This window comes from Chrysochloris asiatica, unplaced genomic scaffold (assembly GCF_000296735.1).
Source record: "Chrysochloris asiatica unplaced genomic scaffold, ChrAsi1.0 scaffold00032, whole genome shotgun sequence".
Taxonomy (NCBI): Eukaryota; Metazoa; Chordata; class Mammalia; order Afrosoricida; family Chrysochloridae; genus Chrysochloris; species Chrysochloris asiatica.
The window spans coordinates 23,441,236-23,460,699 of NW_006408550.1; the positions used below are offsets into that span (position 1 = coordinate 23,441,236).

The window sequence follows — 19,464 nt, forward strand, 5'->3', positions numbered from 1 at the left end:
ATATAGCCACTAGGTTTAAGTTCATACATGCTAGGGTTTATTGCAAACAAAATGTGTTTAAGCATGTTTCTGTGATCAGTGGACAGAGACAAGTTCTCCCAGTGATACACTTGTCTTAGTCTCATTGTTGTTAGGTGCTGTAAAGTTGGTTCCAACTCAGTCACCATATGCACAACTGAAGGAAACACTGCTCTGTCCTGCACCAACTTCATAATCATTGTTATGTGTGAGCCCATTGCTGGTGCCACTATATCAATCGATCTCATTGGGAGTCTTCCTCTTTTTCACTGTTCCTTCCCTTGGCCAAATATGATGTCATTCTCCAGGGACCGGTCCTTTCTTATAATATGTCGAAAAGAAAAGAAACAAATTCTTATCATTCTTGCTTCTAAGGAGGATTCAGGCACCATTTCTTCCAAGACAGAATTATTATTAATTCTGACAGTCCATGATACTTTTAGTACTCTTCTCCAATGCCATAAAGCAAATACATTGATTCTTCTATAGTCTTTTTCACTCATTGTTCAACTTTCACATGCATACGAAGTTATGGAAAATACTTTAGTTGGGTCAGGCATACGTTAGTCCTCAAACTAACTTCTTTGCTCTTAGACACTTCAAAGATTTGCCTAATGCAATATGCCAGTTAATTGCTTGACTGCTGCTTTCGTGAATGTTGATTGTGAACCCAAACAAAATGAAGTCTTTGACAACTTTGATCTTTTCCCCACTTATTTTACTGCTATTCATTTGTTCACTTGTGAGGATTTTTGTTTTCTTTACATTGAGGTACAATCCATATTGAAGGTTGTAGTCTGATTTTCATCAGTAAGCATTTCAAGTCTACTTCCAGAAAGCAAGATTGTATCATCTGCATATTGCAGGTTGTTAATGAATCTTCCTCCAATCCTGATGTCACATTCTTTTTCATATAATCCTTAGTCTCATTGTTGCTGTTGTTGTTAGGTGCCATACAGTCGGTTTTGACTTATAATGACCCTGTATAGTCTTTCCAAGCAGTGGCTGGTGAATTTGAATTCCAGACCTTCTGGTTCAAACTGACTTTCCAGTCTAGTGCTTGTCTTACAGCATTAATCCACGGGCTTTTTAGTCTCATTTTTTGTTGTTGTTAAGTGTCGAGTCAGTTCTGACTCAGAGTGACTCTGTATAGGTTTACAAGGAACAACTGGTGAGTTTAAACTACCGACCTTGTGGTGCAAATTGATCAGTGCTTATCCTAGGGTGCCATGCAAAAGACTTCTAGTCTTATTGTTGTTGTTGTTAGTGCCATGGAGTTGGTTCCAACACATAGCGACCTTGTATAGGGTTTCTGAGGAGTGACTGGTGAACTTAAATTGCTGACCTTGAAGTTCAAATGGCTTTACAGTCTGGCATTAGCCCACAGCACCACACTAGTCTCATTAGGGTTACTTTAAAAAAAAAAAAAAAAAGGTGGAAAAAGGTCCAACCGGGTGGTTTTCAAGGTAATCTACTGGTCAATTCAATTCAAGACAGAGAAGTCAACTTAGCGGATGGTAGTTACCGGTTTTATGATTACCAAAGGGTCATTTTGAAATATTTTCTTGAAAGACACAGGATGATCATGAGGTGTTATTATTGTAAGTACCTTCAAGTTCGTTTTCTGAGGCTATAAATCTTTGTGGAAGTACAAAGGCTTAACTTTATCCTAAGGAATAATTGGAGGGCTTGATCCACTGACCCTGTGGTAACAGTCTAGTGATTATCTATCGTACAGAGTCACCGCACTCCCTGAGCACTTATTAGGGAAAAAAAAATTAAGGAAATTTAAAATTTCACTGGTGAGAAAAGGTCCATGAAATTTGCATGGATGATTTTTTTTCCCCCATCACATCAATGTACCTGCTTATTCTTTAAAAAAGCAAGGATTGTCCTGGGAGACTTTTTTTGTTCCCCAAACTCAATAAACATTACAAGGAAAGTGATTTGAATCCCTTGTGGATGCAAAAACTTTTGAGGGGTGTGAATAAAAGAGGGCAGAATTCTTCTGGGAAGAGGTAAAGATAGAAATAACACCTTCAGAAGTATGTAGTTCCAGAAGAAAGATATGTTGAGAAACATAACTCCACATTTTGCTATTTTTGTTTAATAAAGAGTTTTATAATTTTGTAGCAGTACTTATGACTTACACTTACATCTCTGAAAATGACCACAACTAAACTTTAAACAGGAAAAGTGTGTGTATATATAGATACTTCAAAATTTTATGGAGAAATTCAATGAAAAATTTGTGAACTTTTTGAAGCCCCCACATGTGTATGTGAGTATTATATACTTCTAAAAACATGAAAAGTATGTGAGTATTATATACTTCTAAAAACATGAGAAGTATGTGAGTATTATATACTTCTAAAAAACATGAGAAGTATCTGTATGTATATATAGTCTCAAAAATAATGATTATGCAGAATCACAATAATTGTGCAGAGGAACCAGTCCCTGGAGAAGAATATCATGGTTGGTGTGCAACAGGAAGAAAAAACTGTCAATGAAATGGATGACCTAGTGTGTACAAGAACAAGCTTAAACACATCAATACTACTGACGATGGTACAGTTTCACAACTTTGTGTTTTCTTGCACATACATAAGGTTGCTATGAATTGGATCTGACTCAAAGCACCTAAGCACCATTGTTGTTGCTGAGGAACAACTGGTGGGTTTGAACCACTGACCTTGTAGCTAACAGTATAGTGCTTATCCTACAGCGCCACACCAGGACTCCCCTAACAAGAATGACAACAACTGAATTGTTCATTTAAAATTAACCTCTTTTTAAAAAGCTTATAAATGAAAAAAGTAAATACTCAAAAAAAAAAAAAAAATCCACAGGATGAAAAGACTAGTTAGTCATAGACAAATAGAAAATATTTACAAAGCATATATCTGATACAGGATTTGTGTTATATTTTAGTTCTTCATGAGTGGGGACTGACTCAGTGGCAACGAACAGAAGCAGCATCTAAGATATAAAAAGTATACTTAAAAGTCAACAATAAGAAAGCAAAGAACCCACATATACTATATAATATATAACAGGCAAAATAGCTGAACAAACACCTCATCAGGCAATAAGCATATGAGGCGATGCTCAGCATACTGTGTCACTGAGAGTATTGGGGGAGTTGCAAACTAAAACATTAAGGATGGATAGCTGCATTCTAGGAAATTGGCTAAAATAAAATAAAAAAACACCAACAACACTAACTACTAGTGAAGATGTAGCACAAAAAGAATCCCCATTTATTGTGGATGGGAATACAGTGCTAAAGTCAATTTGCAAGACTGACAATTCCTTACAATGCAAAACATAGACTTGCCATATGGACCAGGACAATTAGAGAGGCAATAAAATGATTAGCATTTCCTAGGAGTTCAGGGCAAGGAGAAAGGATCTATAGGAGACGGTGAGAGCATTTTAATGAAAAGATTTACTACAACACTCTAATGATACATGGTGTTATGCATTTGTCAAAACCCACAGAACTGTGGAACACAGTCCTGTGTGTTGCTATAGCTAATATAAACTATCTCTGTTTATATGTTTATATGGCTGTGTTGGAAGAAGTGCAGCCAGAGTGCTCCCTGGAAGCCAGGAAAGCCACACTTTGTCTCTCATACTTTGGGCATATTGTCAGGAGGGACCAGTCCCTGGAGAAGGTTATCATGTTTGGTAAAATGGAGGGTCAGAGAAGACCCCAATGAAATGGACTGACACAGAGAAAGCAGCGATGGGCTCAAATGTAGCAATGACTGTGAGCTTGGCTCAGGACCAGGCAGTGTTTAGTTCTGTTGTGCTTAGGACCATTGTGGATTGTTGCTGACTCAATGGCACCTAACAATAACATAGACTTTGGTTGCAAAAAAATTATCAATATTGGTTCACCAATTAAAATAGAATAATGGGAGAAGGTGTGCAGGCAGTAGACAAGGTATATTGAACTTCTGTGTATTTTCTGTACAGTTTCTCTCTAAATCTAAAACTGATTTAAAAAATAGTCATCTAAAAATAACTAAACAAATACAAAACAAAAAAAAATATTGGTAAACTAACATGACTTACAGAAAACTTTACAGAAGACTTCATTCCTGTTGCTCAGATCTCTGAGGTTCATAAGTTATGCAACTCTCCTTAATGGGGTACAATTCCATGAGTGGTGCATAAGAGAGCTTAAGTCTGGGCTGGTGGCCTGAGAATGTGGCAGAGTTCTGTTGCTGAGTGGAGTTAGGGTCTGATTCCTTGGTGGGTATGCGTGTTTGACACAGTGGTCTGGAGTGTTAGACAATGACCTCTGCATGGGAGAGGGGATGACCTTGCAATGCTAATGCACTAGAACGCCTACATTCTAGGAAAGACAGCAGCACCCCTTTATTCCCTGCCCACATTGGCCACCACCCACTGGTCTTGGACAATGCTTTTATTTGATTCCATTTTTGTATGGCGTGCAACAAAGTCTGGAAACTTATACATAGTAGAATTTACTCTCTATAAAATTTCTAAATTTTCTATTGCAGCAGTAATAGTAAATTCACCTAGCTTGCTTACAGAAATGTATATCTATGCATTATTACTCAATGAAAACTCAAGTATGCTGGCTTTTTTCCAAGTACAAAAGACAAAATTTTCCCCCACAAGAAAGATCATCTGAGTGGCAGCAGCAATGGCTCAAGGTTAATAACGATTGTGAGGCTGGCGAAGGACCAGACAGTGGTATGTTCTATGGTAAATAGGGTCACTATGAGTTGAAACCGACTCAATGGCACCTAACAAGAACAACACAAACATATTCATGGGTGCAACCCCACTCTCTCTCCCACACCTGTTCAGCTTGCATGTCTATCCAGGCATCTGCTCACAGATAGATCACCAGCATTGCAGGACTGTGTTACATAAATACTGTGTATTTACTTCTGAAAGAAAACCAACTAAAGTTTTAATGTGAAATTTGAAAGTTGCTTTCTATGCTGTATCACATGTTTCTTTACTCAGTAATTTTTTATTTGTTTTTTTTTTAATATAAAACAGGAATGGACATTGAATTTTATCAAGTGTTTTTTTGTTCTCATACAAATTGATCTTGAATTTTCACTTTTTTGGTCAATTAATGTGATGAAATTTATTAATTAATTTCTCAGTGTTGATCCATCTGTATAATCTTAAAATTCGTCTTTTTAAATTTTTTTTGCTTAGGGTGTGTTGCTAATATTTACTTTTGCTTTTTTGTTTTTTTGCTTTTTCATCAATTTTCATTTTGTCTGTGGTTTTCACATATGTTCTAGCTTTAGGTTTTGTTCTCAGAGTTAAGCTAATTTTGTATAATGAATAATAAAATTCTCCATATTATTCTATTTTGAAAATAGAGAAAGAAATGGAAACAAAACACAAAAACTTGGTTTCCTTTGAAAGGAAATTAAAGCACCCAATGTGATGGAACCACTTGAGAGCTTCTGAAACACCATCTTGAATGTTTGAACACCATTGTCACAGCAATAAATGAAAGCTGGAGTGTTGAGTGAGGTGGCATAGAGGCAGCTTGAGAACTCAGCAAGTGCTTCCCACAGGATACCGCTCACTCTTCAAGGTGCTTGTCCTGATGGGTGTAAAGAAAAAACAAATTCCTGAGGATGTGCTCTGACAAATAAGCAAGAGCTATTTTCAATCAGGAGTCCTGGTATGGCGTTGTGGGTTAATGTGTCACACACACAACAACATTGTCAATCAAAACCTTCTCAGAGAAATATTGTTTGTGTTTTGTCTTGTTTTTCTCCCTCAAAGTGACTGATTTTCATGTACCTTGCTTATTACATTTTCAGATAGAAGTAAAATAGGAGTAAATTGATACACCTAGTTTGGAAAGAAATTGCAAAAATCTGGTAACAACTCAAGTTGTATCACTGAGAAGGAAAAATTGTGTTTTAATTGTTTACCAGGGTCTTCTTAATTAGATGATGATTTTAATTTGGAGAGATCCAGAAAGAAGTTAATACTCTTTTCTTAAATCCAGTTCTAATTTGTAAGGATATAAAACACATTTGTCCTAGCCAACAATAAGCTTTCTTAATATCTTTTTTATATTATGGATCATACACTGTAGCTTTCTGCTGTTGAACTAAAACTGTGTTACAAATCTCCCTGTTTATAATTCTGTGTTTCAGTTTTATCTAGTCCTCCTTCAGTCTCAACATACAAGGAAATAGATAATTCCTGTTAGATTTGTGTACTGTGGAGTCCTGATGTGGCACTGTAGGATAAGTACTGGACTGAAATGTTATTTGAACTGCAAGGTGAGCAGTTTAAACTCAGCAGCTGCTCCTCAGGGAACCCTACACAGGTCACTATGAGTCCGTACCAACTCAAGGGCACTTAACAACAACAAGGTATTTGGGTACTAAAATTTGGTTTTAATAACTTTTGGTTAAACAACAGAAATTAGCACTTCTATAGATAAATGCTGAATTCTAGACACGAGTATTATTGTGTTGTTGTTAAGTGGCATATTCTTCAAGTGTGACCCATAGCCACCCTGTATAGGTTTCCCGAGGAGCACCTGATGAGCTTGAACCACCAACCTTTCCTTTCAAATTGACTTTTCTGTCCAGTGCATTAACCCAGAGCACCATACCAAGACTCCTAGGATTGAGAAAGACATTGCAACTAGACTTCTAGAAACCACTGTGTAGGAATGTATTGTGTAAAGCTATTTGTTATTAATGCCACGAAGTATGCACAATAGTTTTGTATTCATTCATGTCTTTATTTGATGTTGTTAGTTTCCAGGGAGAGTTGGCTCTGACCCATGACTCCCTTGTATAACAGAACAAAATGCTACTTGGTCCTCCCCATCTTCAAGATTCTTGGTATGTTTAAGTCCTTTCTGCATCCATTGGGTTGTTGTTAAGTGCCATTGAGTCCATTCCAACCCATAGTGACCCTGTATAGGGTTTCCAAGGAGCAGCTGATGAGCTTGAACCGCTGACCTTGTAGTTCAAATGGCTTTGCAGTCTGGTGCATTAGCCCACAGTGCCACACCAGGAGTCCTGCATCCACTGGGTAGTTCATTCCAATCTAGGGCTTTCATTTTCTGGCCCTGTAACAGAGTATTTTCTATTGATTCATAATGTTCCTATTAGCTATTTTTGTAAGAAAATCACCAGGTCTTCCTTACTTGTCTCTAGTAACTGGAAAATCCAATGAAACTTGTCCATCACGGCGACCCTGCCAAGATGTGAAATGCCATTGCCTTAGCTCCCAGCATCACAGCAACACCCAAGCAACCACAGTATGGCAAACACAGAAACACGTGGTACGCTGATTCATCCTCCACTGACATCGAGTCAATTCCAACTCATAGTGACCCTATGTTGTTTTGGCTGTTAAGTGCTGTAGAGTCCATTCTGACACATAGCAACCCTGCATAGGGTTTCTGAGGAGCTGGTAAGCTTGAACGGCCAACCTTATGGTTCAAGTAGACTTTTCAGTCCAGTGTATTACCCTGCAGCACTTCACCAGGATTCCATAGGAAAGAGTAAAACTTCTCATTAGGATTTCTGAGACTGGAAACAGTCAATGGAGCAGGTAGCCTCATCTTTCAGTTGGTGGGTTTGAACTGCTGGCCCTGAAGTTAACAGCCCAATGCTTGACCTAATGTGTCACCATGGCGCCTTAAATTACTCATTTGATATATATATTTGTTGTTGTTGTTGTTAAGTGCCATGGAGACAGTTCCGACTCATAGCAACTCTGTACAGGTTTTCCGAGGCTGTAAATCTTTACGGTAGCAAAAAGCCTCATCTTTCTCCCATGGGATAGCTGGGATATATATTATGATAGATATTAAAAGCTACCAAATCAAAGTAGGAAAGTAGAATTAATAGTAGTGGTAAATTCTATCACCTGTACATTGCAAACCAATACTCCCTCTAGATATTTTATGCCCCAAAACATAACTTAATACAGAGAATCATTTCTGTTGTTAAGTGTTGTCTAATTAAGTCCAACTCATAGCAACTCTGGTAGCATAGTGGTTACGAATTAGGCTGCAAACCGCAAGGTCAGCAGTTGGAAACTTCCAGCTGTTCCACAGGAGAAAGATGAGGCTTTCTGCTCCCGTAAAGATTTACAGTCTCGGAAACCCTGTACAGGGTCGCTTTGAGTCGGAACCGACATCACGGCACATAACAACAACAACATAGCAACTCTGTACAAGGTTTCTGAGGAGCGGTTGGTGAGTTTGAACTGCCAGCTTTGCTTTTAGCAGTATCCCACAGCACCACGCCGGGACTCCATACAGGAAGTTAGAAACTAGCAGACCTTTTGTAAGAATAGGGAAGCCACTATGGTAGTCTTTGGAGTCCTGGTGAGGTGCTGCAGGTTAATGCCCTGTACTGCAAGGGCAGGTTGAACCACAAGGTCACCAGCCACTTCTCAGAAACCCCATACAGGGTTGCTATGAGTTGGAACTGACTCTACAGCACTTAACAAGAATAACAGTATTCTGTAAAACAAGAGTCCTGGTGTGGCACCGTGGGATCATCACTGGACCTCCAACCACAAGGTCAGCAGTCCAAACCCACCAGTTGTTCCTCTATGGCACTTAATATAGGCCTTTGATTCCCTTTCCATTTTCAAATATCAAATGGCATCTGTCTTGGCAAAACATAAACTGGAACTCTGTTTTGAAGGGGTCTGCAGAAGTTTGGACACAGAAGAGCACAGGTTACTTGGGATAAACTTTGTATACAAGATAACATTATATACAACATCACCTATACGATCCAGACCATGTTTGAGGAGAGTGAAAAACCCCGTCACTCGTCACAGGTATTATATTTCAGTGGAGACTTACAGCCAAGAAACTTCCCATCTAAAATATGCCAGGCAAAGCTAAGTACTACAACACAAAAGAGATGCAGATAAACGATGAAGGAAGGATGGGCTGAGGTGGAATGGGCTTCTTTAGTTAAGGGGTCTCAGAAGACCGATTCGCTTAGGTGATTTTTTTATTACATATGAGGTGGCTTCAAAAGCTTTGTGGAAAAATGTACTTGAAAGATAACGGAATCTTTCCATGAACATTTTGAAACCCTCACATATGTTGCAAATATTTCCCCCATTCTGCTATTTTCCTTTGAACTTTGTTTACCATGCATTTTCATGTAAGCATTATAATTTTGATAGTGTCTAATAATTCAATATCAATGTTGTATTTGTTCATCTTTATATTAATAAATGTCTATACCCCAGCATCAGAAACATATTCTGTTCTATTTCCAATATTGCATATGACTTACGGAATTTAATTTGTATAGAATTTATTATTGTTGAATGGTACAGACTAGAAATTTAGCATAATTTAGTTATTTCAGAATTGATAATTTTCTCTAAATTATCCTTCAGTTAGTTTTCATTTCCCAACAGATTTGAAATACCAGCCTAATCAGATTCAACGTGCCTATGTACACGAGTCTATACTATGTTCATTCTTAAGCTTGGAATGTGGAGAAGGAAGGTTACACACGAAATAGCTCCCAAACCTTCTTTGACTGTGTCATTATTTGAGATCTTGTATTGTTCCGAAACACTTTATAAAATGAGGTTTCCTTAAAATATATGTAGAAAAGGCATATAAAAACTTTAACAACCATACAATTTAAATGTCTTGAATAAGAAACAATTATACCATAAAGTATTTATCTATCATTTATAATTGCAAATAAGATATTCCTAATTTATTTTCTTAGTATACTTTGTATTTCTTATATTTATTAATTTCTTAAAATACTTATTAATATGTGTGAGTTATGTTGATTACTTAGTATAATTACTATTAATAATAATACTTGTAACATTACTCGCTTCAACCCTATTTTCTGTATAAATAGAAAATGACATTTTATTACATTAATACTATCTAGAACAGTATTATAAACAATAGACTGCTAACCACCAGGTGGGCAGTTCAAACCCAACAGTCACTACTTGGAAACCCCATACAGGGTCACTATGGAGTGGAACCAACATGATGGCATTTAATGGAGAAACAAGCACTTAATGGAGAAAGAACAGTCACCATTCCAAAGACAGGTGACTCACAGAATGTAGATTGTGGAAACCAGTGAACAGTATGATTAACATAACATGAAAGTAAAATTTTGCTGAAGATAATTCAAAAGCTACTGCAACAGTACATTGACAGGGAACTGCAAGAAACTCAAGCTGGATTCAGATGAGGACTTACAACTAGGGATATCATTGCTAACATCAGATGGATCTTGGCTTAAAGCAGAGAATACCAGAAGGATGTTTATTTGTGTTCTATTGACTATGCAAGGACTTTTGACTGTGCAGATCATGACAAGGAATGGATAACATTGCCAAGAATGAGTATTCCAGAGCACTTGATTGGACTCATAAGGAACCTCTTCATAGATCAAGAGGAAAGGTGTGTCAAGGCTGTATTTTTTCGCCATACTTATTCACTCTGAAGACTAAGGTGAGTCTGTCCCAAGCCATGATTATTCAACCACCTCATGCAAAATATATGCATGTAAGAGCTGGACAATGACTTAGGAAGAACAAAGAACTGAGGCCTTTGGATGATGATATTGGTTAAGAATACTGAGTATACCATGGACTGCCAGTTGTTGTTGTTGTTAAATGCTGTCAAGTCAGTTCCGACTCACAGTGACCCTATAAAGGTCTCCAAGGAGCAGCTGGTGAATTTGAACTGCCAACCCTGTGGTTCCAATGGACCTTTTGGCCCAGTGCATTATCCCACAGCACCACGCCGTGACTCCATGGACTGCCAGAAGAAGGAACAAATCTGTTTTGTAAGTGCAACCAGAATGCTCTTCAGGAGTGAGGATGGTGAGACTTCTTCTCATATATTTCAGACATATGATCAGGACTGGCCAGTCCTTGGAGGGTCACTGAAAAAGAGGAAGACCTTGAATGAGGGTGATTGACACAGTGGCTATAACAACGGTTTCAAACATAACAACAGTTGTGAGGCTGGTGCAGGGCTGGACAGTGTTTCATTCGTTCTGTTGTACATAGTATCTCTATGAGTCAGAACCAACTTGAGGGCGCTTAACAACAACAACAATTTACCTGGTTAAAAATACCCTGGTGGTGCAGGAGTTAAGATTTCAGCTTCTAATGAATAGGTCAGTGGTTCCATCCCACCGGCTGCTCTGGAGGAGAAAGATGTGGCAGCGTGCATCCATGAAGGTCACAGCCTTGGAAATCCTACGCATCACTGCTACACTGTCCTACAGGGCCAACAGGCCTGCAATTGGTTATATGCCAATGGGTCTGGGTTATTCATCTGTTTCAACAATAAACACTTATTATGTAAAAAAGATAATAGAATTTCTTCATAATATAGTGAATTTATTATATACTCAAAATATAAGGGGAAAATAAAATCTCTGACAATTTGTTCCTTTAAAAATAGATATATCTTTGTTGACAATGTAAGTTTTGTTATTATTCATGTGCCTTTTTTCCTTTGGCCACAAATAAACATTGAACCAAATTTTCAGTCCCATTTTTAAAATTACATTTGACTCCAGTCTGCATGTTGGCTTCATTTGCCTTGTGATTCCCTATAATAATCCATTCCTGTGCTAGGACTTTCTAAAGTGAATTCATAGTATTATGCATATTCTAAGAAAATGATCTCAACTTTTCTGAAGAAAGAGCTATGCACTCCATATCTGGACAGCTTACATGACCACATAAACAGCTGTGGAAACAGCAGTGAAGGGAAACAGAGTGAAGTCTGCGATGAAGCACCTGCCACAAGGGCCTGCAAGCTTGTTAGAATTGGCCAACAAATGTGCTCTGAACCTTTTAACTATCATTGTCAAGGGAGAAAAAGGCTCAGCTACATGATTCACAGTGCCCATAATTTAAGACAAAGTTGTTGATTAGGAAGGGTCTGAACTCTTCTCACTTCTAAATCCTGAGTGAATCTTGTCCTGTGGGTCCTGAGAAAGACCATGCCCTGTGATGCATTGAGCATTATCAGGAACAGGAACTCTACAATAAATAAAATATAATTCACAGCAATGGTTAAATAGCGCTCTCTCAGGAAAGCGTTTCATCAAAGATAATAAGACATCAGAATAATACAATGCATGTGCATAATTTTGTGATGAATTGGCCCTATTCAAGGACACATCTTTTTGTTTAAGGGTTAGATTAGTTAAACCGATTGAGCAGCAGTGATTTTAATCTCTCGTGAAGCCCCTGATTGTTTAAATGCTTTAACTGAAAGATGGAGATTCTGTTGTACCAGATTCTACTGGTGAGCTACTTCTGAAAGGTCAGTTACTGAAGAAGAACACTGAAAGTACCTTGAAGTGCTAGAAGAAGGAACCAATCTGTCTTGTAAGAAGTACAGCCAAGATGTTCCTTAAAAGCAAGGCTGGCGACACTTTGGACATGATGTCAGAGGAACCTGTCCCTGAAGAAGGATGTCATGTGTGGTAAAATGGAGAGTGAGTGAAAAAAGAGGAAGACCCTAAACAAAGTAGATGGGCAGAGTGGCTGCAACATTAGTCTCAGAACTAACTACAATTGTGAGGATGGTGCATACTTGACACTGTTTCACTCTGTTGCTTATAGTGTTGCTATGAGTTGGAACCAACTCAACGGCATCTAACAACACCAACAGAAATAATTGATTGGAATGTTAGAAATAAGTACAAATTTCTCATTAGAGACTATGTTTCAGAGAGCTTATACACATATCCCTTGCACACTAGGAGCATAACTAGCTCAATATGACGCAGTATGAAGTAGGCCAAGTAGAATAATGTTTTATTATGATTCAAACTGAACAAGGCACTTCAATTCTTCTAAATTAAAGACAGAATTTACAGTATGTAACCTGCAGAAATACTGTAAAAATAAGCAGAATGAGTGCTTCAGAAGCACTTCATCCATCATTCTGTAAACCTTCTCCTCAGTGCAGGCCTTGCACATACAGCAATAATATTGACATATTATTGTAAGATGGCTTGAGCTTTTCTGGTTAATTATTCAGCTTCTATATTACGATGTATGTTTATTACACTTTTAAAATCGTTTCTTGGGCTTGAATGCCTTCATTGAACCAATGCAGAAATGGCCAATAATCATAGCAATCACATACCAATATAAAACCATTTTGAGAAGCGGATTTGTCTTACTGCTGCCTTGCCTGAGTAGGCACCCATATAAATGTGTTCTTTGCACAGTACAAATTTAAAATGTTTTCATCAATTTAAGGAAATAACATGGTGTGAATGTATGTTGTTCTGTAACCAGCTGTTCTTGTTGTTAAGTGCTGGTGTGTCATTTCCAAATCATAGAGACCCTGTGTAGGATTTCTGAGGCTGTCAATTTTTGTGGGTGCTGAAAGCCTCCTGTTTCTCTTGCTGAGCTGCTGGTGAGCTCAAACCACCAACCTTACGGTTAGCAGTCCAGTGCTTTTCCTCTAAAGTCACTATGCTCCCTGTAACTAGTTGTTGTTAAGTGCTGTTGAGTTGATTCCGACCCATAACGTAAAGAACATATATTTAAGATACCTTTGTCTACCTTTGAACTATGAAGATATCACCAGTAACCTATTACATATATACTAGGAAGTATTTTGTGTTCATCCAATTTTGTATTTCTCATGGCTAACAGAAATGTGCAAGTTACCTAAGTTTCAAGTTCTGATCTGTGACCAATAAAATAAGAATTATAATATACCAGTTGAAATTGCATGTACTACTATCTTAGCTTATTAGCATCATGTTCCAATCAGCCATGGTAATCAAGCGGAAGGACAAAATATATAATTTAGATATAACTAGCAGAAAAAAAATTCTATTCGATCATCCATGCAATTTTTCAAGAGCTTCATTGTAAGAAAGTACATTTCCCAATATTCTTAATATCCAAAGTTGTCATGTTGTTGTTAGGTGCCGTTGAGTTGGTTCCAACTCATAGCGACCCTATATATAGGGTTTCCAAGGAGCAACTGGTGAGCTTGAACCACCAATCTTGTAGTTCAAAAAGCTTTGCAGTCTGGCGCATTAATCCACAGCACCACACCAGGACCCCAAAGTTGTCATAGTTTTATTTAAATATATCCAATAAAAAAATTAAGGAGCTCTGGTAGCGTAATGGTTATGAGTCAACACTATCAGCTGTTCCATGGGAGAAAGAGGAAGCTTTCTGCTCCCGTAAAGATTTACAGTCTCGGAAATCCCTTACAGAGTCATTATGAGTCTGACTCCACAGCACACCACCAACACCAATAAAAAAATTAGTCGCAAAAATACAAATATTTCAGAATTAACTCAATATCATTGGTCGACAATGTTTTTGTAGTTAAGAGCCATTGAGTCAATTTTAACTCATAGTAACCTTGCATATGGTTTTTGAAGCTATAAATCTTTACGGGAGCAAAAAGCCTCATCTTTCTCCCAAGGTTTGACCTGCTGACCTTGTGACTAGCAGTCCAGTGCTTATCCTATAGCAGTGGGCAATCATTAATTGTATTCCTATGCATATCACATAAATACTAATCATTCTTTGTTGCTAGGTGCGTTTAGTCAGTTCCAACCCATAGTGACCCTATGCACAGCAGAATAAAACAAGCCCAGTCCTGCATATTGGAAGTCCTGGCATGGTGCTAAGGGTTAATGCACTGGACTGCAAGGTTGGCAGTTCAAGTTCCCCAGCCTCGCCTTGGAAACCCTCTACAGGGTTGCCATGAGTCAGAACTGACTTGACAACACTTAACAGCATCAACAGACCTGCATGGTCCCTATATTGTTATATTTTAGCCCATTGTTGCTGCCATTGTGTGAATCCATCTCTTTGAGGGTCTTCCTCTTTCACACTGACTCTCCACTTTACCAAATATGATGTCCTCTTCTGGGGACTGGTTCTTCTTGATAATATGTCCAAAGTACTTAAGAGGCTTCCCATTCTGATTTCTAAGGAGCGTTCTGATTGTACGTTTTCCGAGACAGATTGATTTGCTTTTCTGGCAGCCCAGGGTACTTTCAATATTCTTCATCAACACCATTATGCCAATGCATCAATTCTTCTCTGGTCTTCCTTTTTTTTCCTGTCCATCTTTCACATGCACATGTTGTTGTTCCGTGCCATTGCATCGATTCTGACCCATAGCAACCCTGTATAGGGTTTCCCAGGAGCAGCTGGTGAGCTTGAACCACTGATCTTATAGTTGAAACGGCTTTGCAGTCTGGTGCATGCATATGAGGCAACTGAAAATACCATGACTTGGGTCAGACATACCTTAGTCCCCAAGCTGATATCTTTGATCTTGAACACTTCCAAATGGTATTTTGCAGCAGATTTGCCTAATATAATACATTGTTTGATTTCTTGACTGTAGCTTGCATGAGCGTTGGTTGTGGTTTCAAGCAAAATGAAGCCTTTGACAACTTCAATCCTTTCTCCACTTATCATGATGCTATTTATTGATTCAGCTGTGATGAATTTCATTTTGTAGTGCATTCTGAATGTATATATGTTTTGAGGGGTAGTCTTTAGACTTATATTTCATACAATGATAGAGATTTTTAAAAAATCTTTTAACATAGTATGATTGTTTTCCAAGAAAATAAAAACATTTAAATCTGATTGTCGAATGAAAAATACAACTCAATTTTTGTTATTTCTGAAGATTACGTTCTTCTGAAATTCTTGGTCTGTTAAACTGGATTTGTTAATAAACTCCATCTTTAAATACTTGTATTTATGTCTTCAGTAGTTAATGCATTTTAATCCAGTGTATTCTCATAAAGATGAGAGGATCTCAACTATTGAAACTAGTAAATTTTACTCAAAACACACATTGACAATGATCTTTATTTGGAGTTTAGAAATCTCTACTTCACTGTGATTTTGACCACAGTTTCTGTGGATGCTAAGTGCCATCCGGTCAGTACTGATTCATAGGGATTCTGTATAGGGTTTCCAAGGACCTAATGGTGAGTTTGAATCATCGATTTTTTGGTCCAGTGCTTATCCTACAGCACCACACTAGGAAAGATAAATACCCACTGTAATTTGGGGGAGTATTGCCAACATTCTGTTGTAAATGTCTGGAAAGGTCACAGAGGGTTTGTAAAGTTAGCAGTGAAAAAAAAAAAATGGCAGTACAAAAAATTTCCATTGGGAACTATGAGAGTCTTAGTAAGCAAGGGGATTATGTGAAGCTTGTTGGTGTTAAGTGCCTTCAAGTCATTTCCAACTCTTGCAACCCTGTATAGTATTTCCAAGGAGTAGGTGATTTTGAACCACCAAATGTGCAGTTCAAACCAACCTTGTGATCCAGTGCTTAAACTATAACAGTTTTACCTTTAACTTATAAGAAATCAGTTGGACTTTCTCAAGAGGCTATCATTTTATTAGAAAAACACCCACAAAGCAATACTTACGTTATTTCCCAAACTGAGTGTTCTCAACTAAAACCCCCTGAGTAATATACTGTCAAACTAAAGGTTTTAAATATCACATTCAATTGGGCCAGGACATAAACATAGACAAGAAACTGTATCATCTCCCAACTAATCATTTAACAAGTTGAGACTGTTATCCTACTTTCGGTTCTCTATGGTCTGATTCACAATTCACTATTCATCTTTACATTCTAATCCATCCTAAACATCACCTATTTTTATAGGCTGTGATTCCTGATAGCAAACTTATGTTTTGTTTAAGTAATATATATACTGAGTGAATAATATGTTCCAAAAGACTCAAGGGTAAACATTGGACCTCAGATCAGTTTGAACTGCAAGGTCAGCTGTTCAAATTCAACAGCCACTCTTTGGAAACTTTATAAAGGGTAACTATGAGTTGGAACCAACTCAATGGCACTTATCAACAATAGCAATGTAAGATTTTTTTTTAACCATAAACCAAATGTAATACAGTCCAGTAGATTCTGCATGGCCCGCCAATGATGTTATAAATTTTGGCAAAAAAAAAAAAAAAAAAGAGGTTCCCCACCACTGCATTAAAGCTCTGATGAAATCCCACAGCCAGTAACAAGAGCAAAGGTGTTGTTAGCTGTGGTAGAGTTGACCCTGGACTCATGGCAACCTATGTAAAACACAACAAAATGCTACCTAGCCATTTGTGTTCCTGGGTGGATCAGACCTTTGTGATCCCTGGGTTTTGGAAGTAGATATCCTGCCTGAGCTTTCTTTCTAGTTCATTTTGGTTTGAAATAAACTGGAAAGAAAAATGTCAGGATCATAGCAACACAAAAACCTCCACTGACTGAAGGTGGGAGCTGGGCATGAGGGACATTTGCTGGGAACTGCCTTCAGGTCTCCTGTACAGAAGAGCATTCTTCTCCTGAATTATCACCACAGTACCATTGGGTTGACAATACTCCATGTGTATTGCCACACATCAGTATCAAAACGGTAACATGGTCCAAGTACAGAAGTGCACTTTTTACACAAAGTATCAGTTTTGGGACTGTTCCAGAATGAAACTTTTTTTAGCTGATTTTCATTTGCTTCTTTTAGCTTTAATATAAGTGTAATATGAAGAAAAGAACTTTCCTGAGTCTTGCAGGTTTTTTTTTGCTAATTATGAAAATTAAATTAGAATAGTTTTGGTGAACCCTTGAACTTGCGGATGGTGTCAGAGGCCTTTGATAGTCTTGAAGTCTGGAGAACTATGTCTTTAACCTCACAGCTTATCCAAGTCAGGTTAATGAACTTGTTTAATTAAAGAAAAGTATATTATGTCTGTATATATATGTATATACATATAAAGTTCCTAGAAAGATAATGGAATTTTCCCACAAGCTTTTTGAACTATGTACAACACACATACACCCACACACACCCCCTTTTGTTCTGTTCTACATAGGGTTGCCATGAGTAAGGGACCAACTCTATCATGGCTTGTATCTTAAGTTCTATGTTTACACTTAAATAAAATTTATGAGTGTAAATGTATGAGTATATTTATAAAATTTACTTTAATCTGTCAAATAGAGACTCTTGGTTAGAGTTGGAAAGAATGAGGAAATTTGTAGCGTAGTGGTTACGAATCGGGCTGTGAACCTTAAGGTCAGCAGTTCGAAACTACCAGCCGCTCCGCGGGAGAAAGATGAGGCGTTCTGCTCCCGTAAAGATTTACAGCCTCGGAAACCCTGTGTAGGGTCGCTATGAGTCGGAACTGACTCCACGGCACATAACAACAACAACGACATATCTGTTGTGGTTGTTGTTCACTGTCTTTGAGTCATTTCTGACTCATAGTGGTCCAGTGTAGGGTTCCAAAGAGCGACTGGTGGGCTTGAACCACTGACTTTGTGATTCAAACCAAAGTGTCCAGCACATTGACCCTCATTGCACCAGGACTCCGCATATATCTGTAGTAGTAATATTGACATAAAAAATATATTTAATTCTATTTTTAAATTTTAATGTTTTTATAAAAAAATGTATTGTCATTTAATTTTCATGTTTGTGTTTTTACGGATGTTTAGGTTATTTGTATCCTCACAGTACAGATCCCCAAAATATAATTACTATGTATTAGCATTATAAATGCCCACAAATAGCATTTTATTACGATAAATGTCCAGTTATTGTTTCTGTTTTCATGTAAAAGTAATCCTAATTAATAGATAAACTTTAGGGAGGAGGCAGTATTTCCACACTTCCTTTCGGGGAACCCTGTGCCGAAACGAACACTGTCTACCAGTAAGGTCCAAAGAGTCTCCGCAATGAGCAAAGGTGCGAGGTGAAATCTGGTTCTAACTGGTACCGGGATCCCAGCTCTATAAAAGCTTTATAAATCCCTCAGAGCCTGAATAGTGTGAAGAAAAAGCAAGAACGACCCCGGGATCAACCAAAACCCTCGCGTAGCCTCATCCCTCCTCCAGCGCAGTGTCTGAGCCCCGCCATAGAAGTTGCCAAGCCCAAGACAAAGGCTGAGGGGATGCAAAGGGCAACGAAGCTCAGAGGAGATCCGCAAGGTTATCGGCTAAACCTGATCCTGAAGCCAGCGCCTAAGCCTAAAAAGGCACCTGCAAAGAAGGGAGAGAAGGTACCCAAAGGGGAAAAGGGGAAAGCTAATGCAGGGAAGGATGGGAATAACCCTGCAGCGACTAGAGATGGTACAACAGACCAGGCACAGAAAGCTGAAGGTGCTGGCCATGCCAAGTGAAGTGTGGGCATTTTTGATAACTCTGGACTTCTGGTGACGGTACAGTTTGAAATACTATTTTTTATCAAGTTTTATAAAAATGCAGAATTTTGTTTTCCTTTTTTTTTTTAAGCTATGTTGTTAGCACACAAAACACTTCATTGTTTGTTGGGAAGGAGCAAATGTCACTAATACAGTGTTGCCAAAGCTGGACAGAAGGGGAAGCAAACATGTTTC

General features: G+C 38.0%; 1 pseudogene; it reads left to right on the plus strand.

Moving 5' to 3' along the window:
- Positions 1-19,248, plus strand: part of LOC102828615 — a 33,427-nt pseudogene extending 14,179 nt beyond the window's left edge.
- The last annotated feature ends 216 nt before the right edge of the window (positions 19,249-19,464 follow it).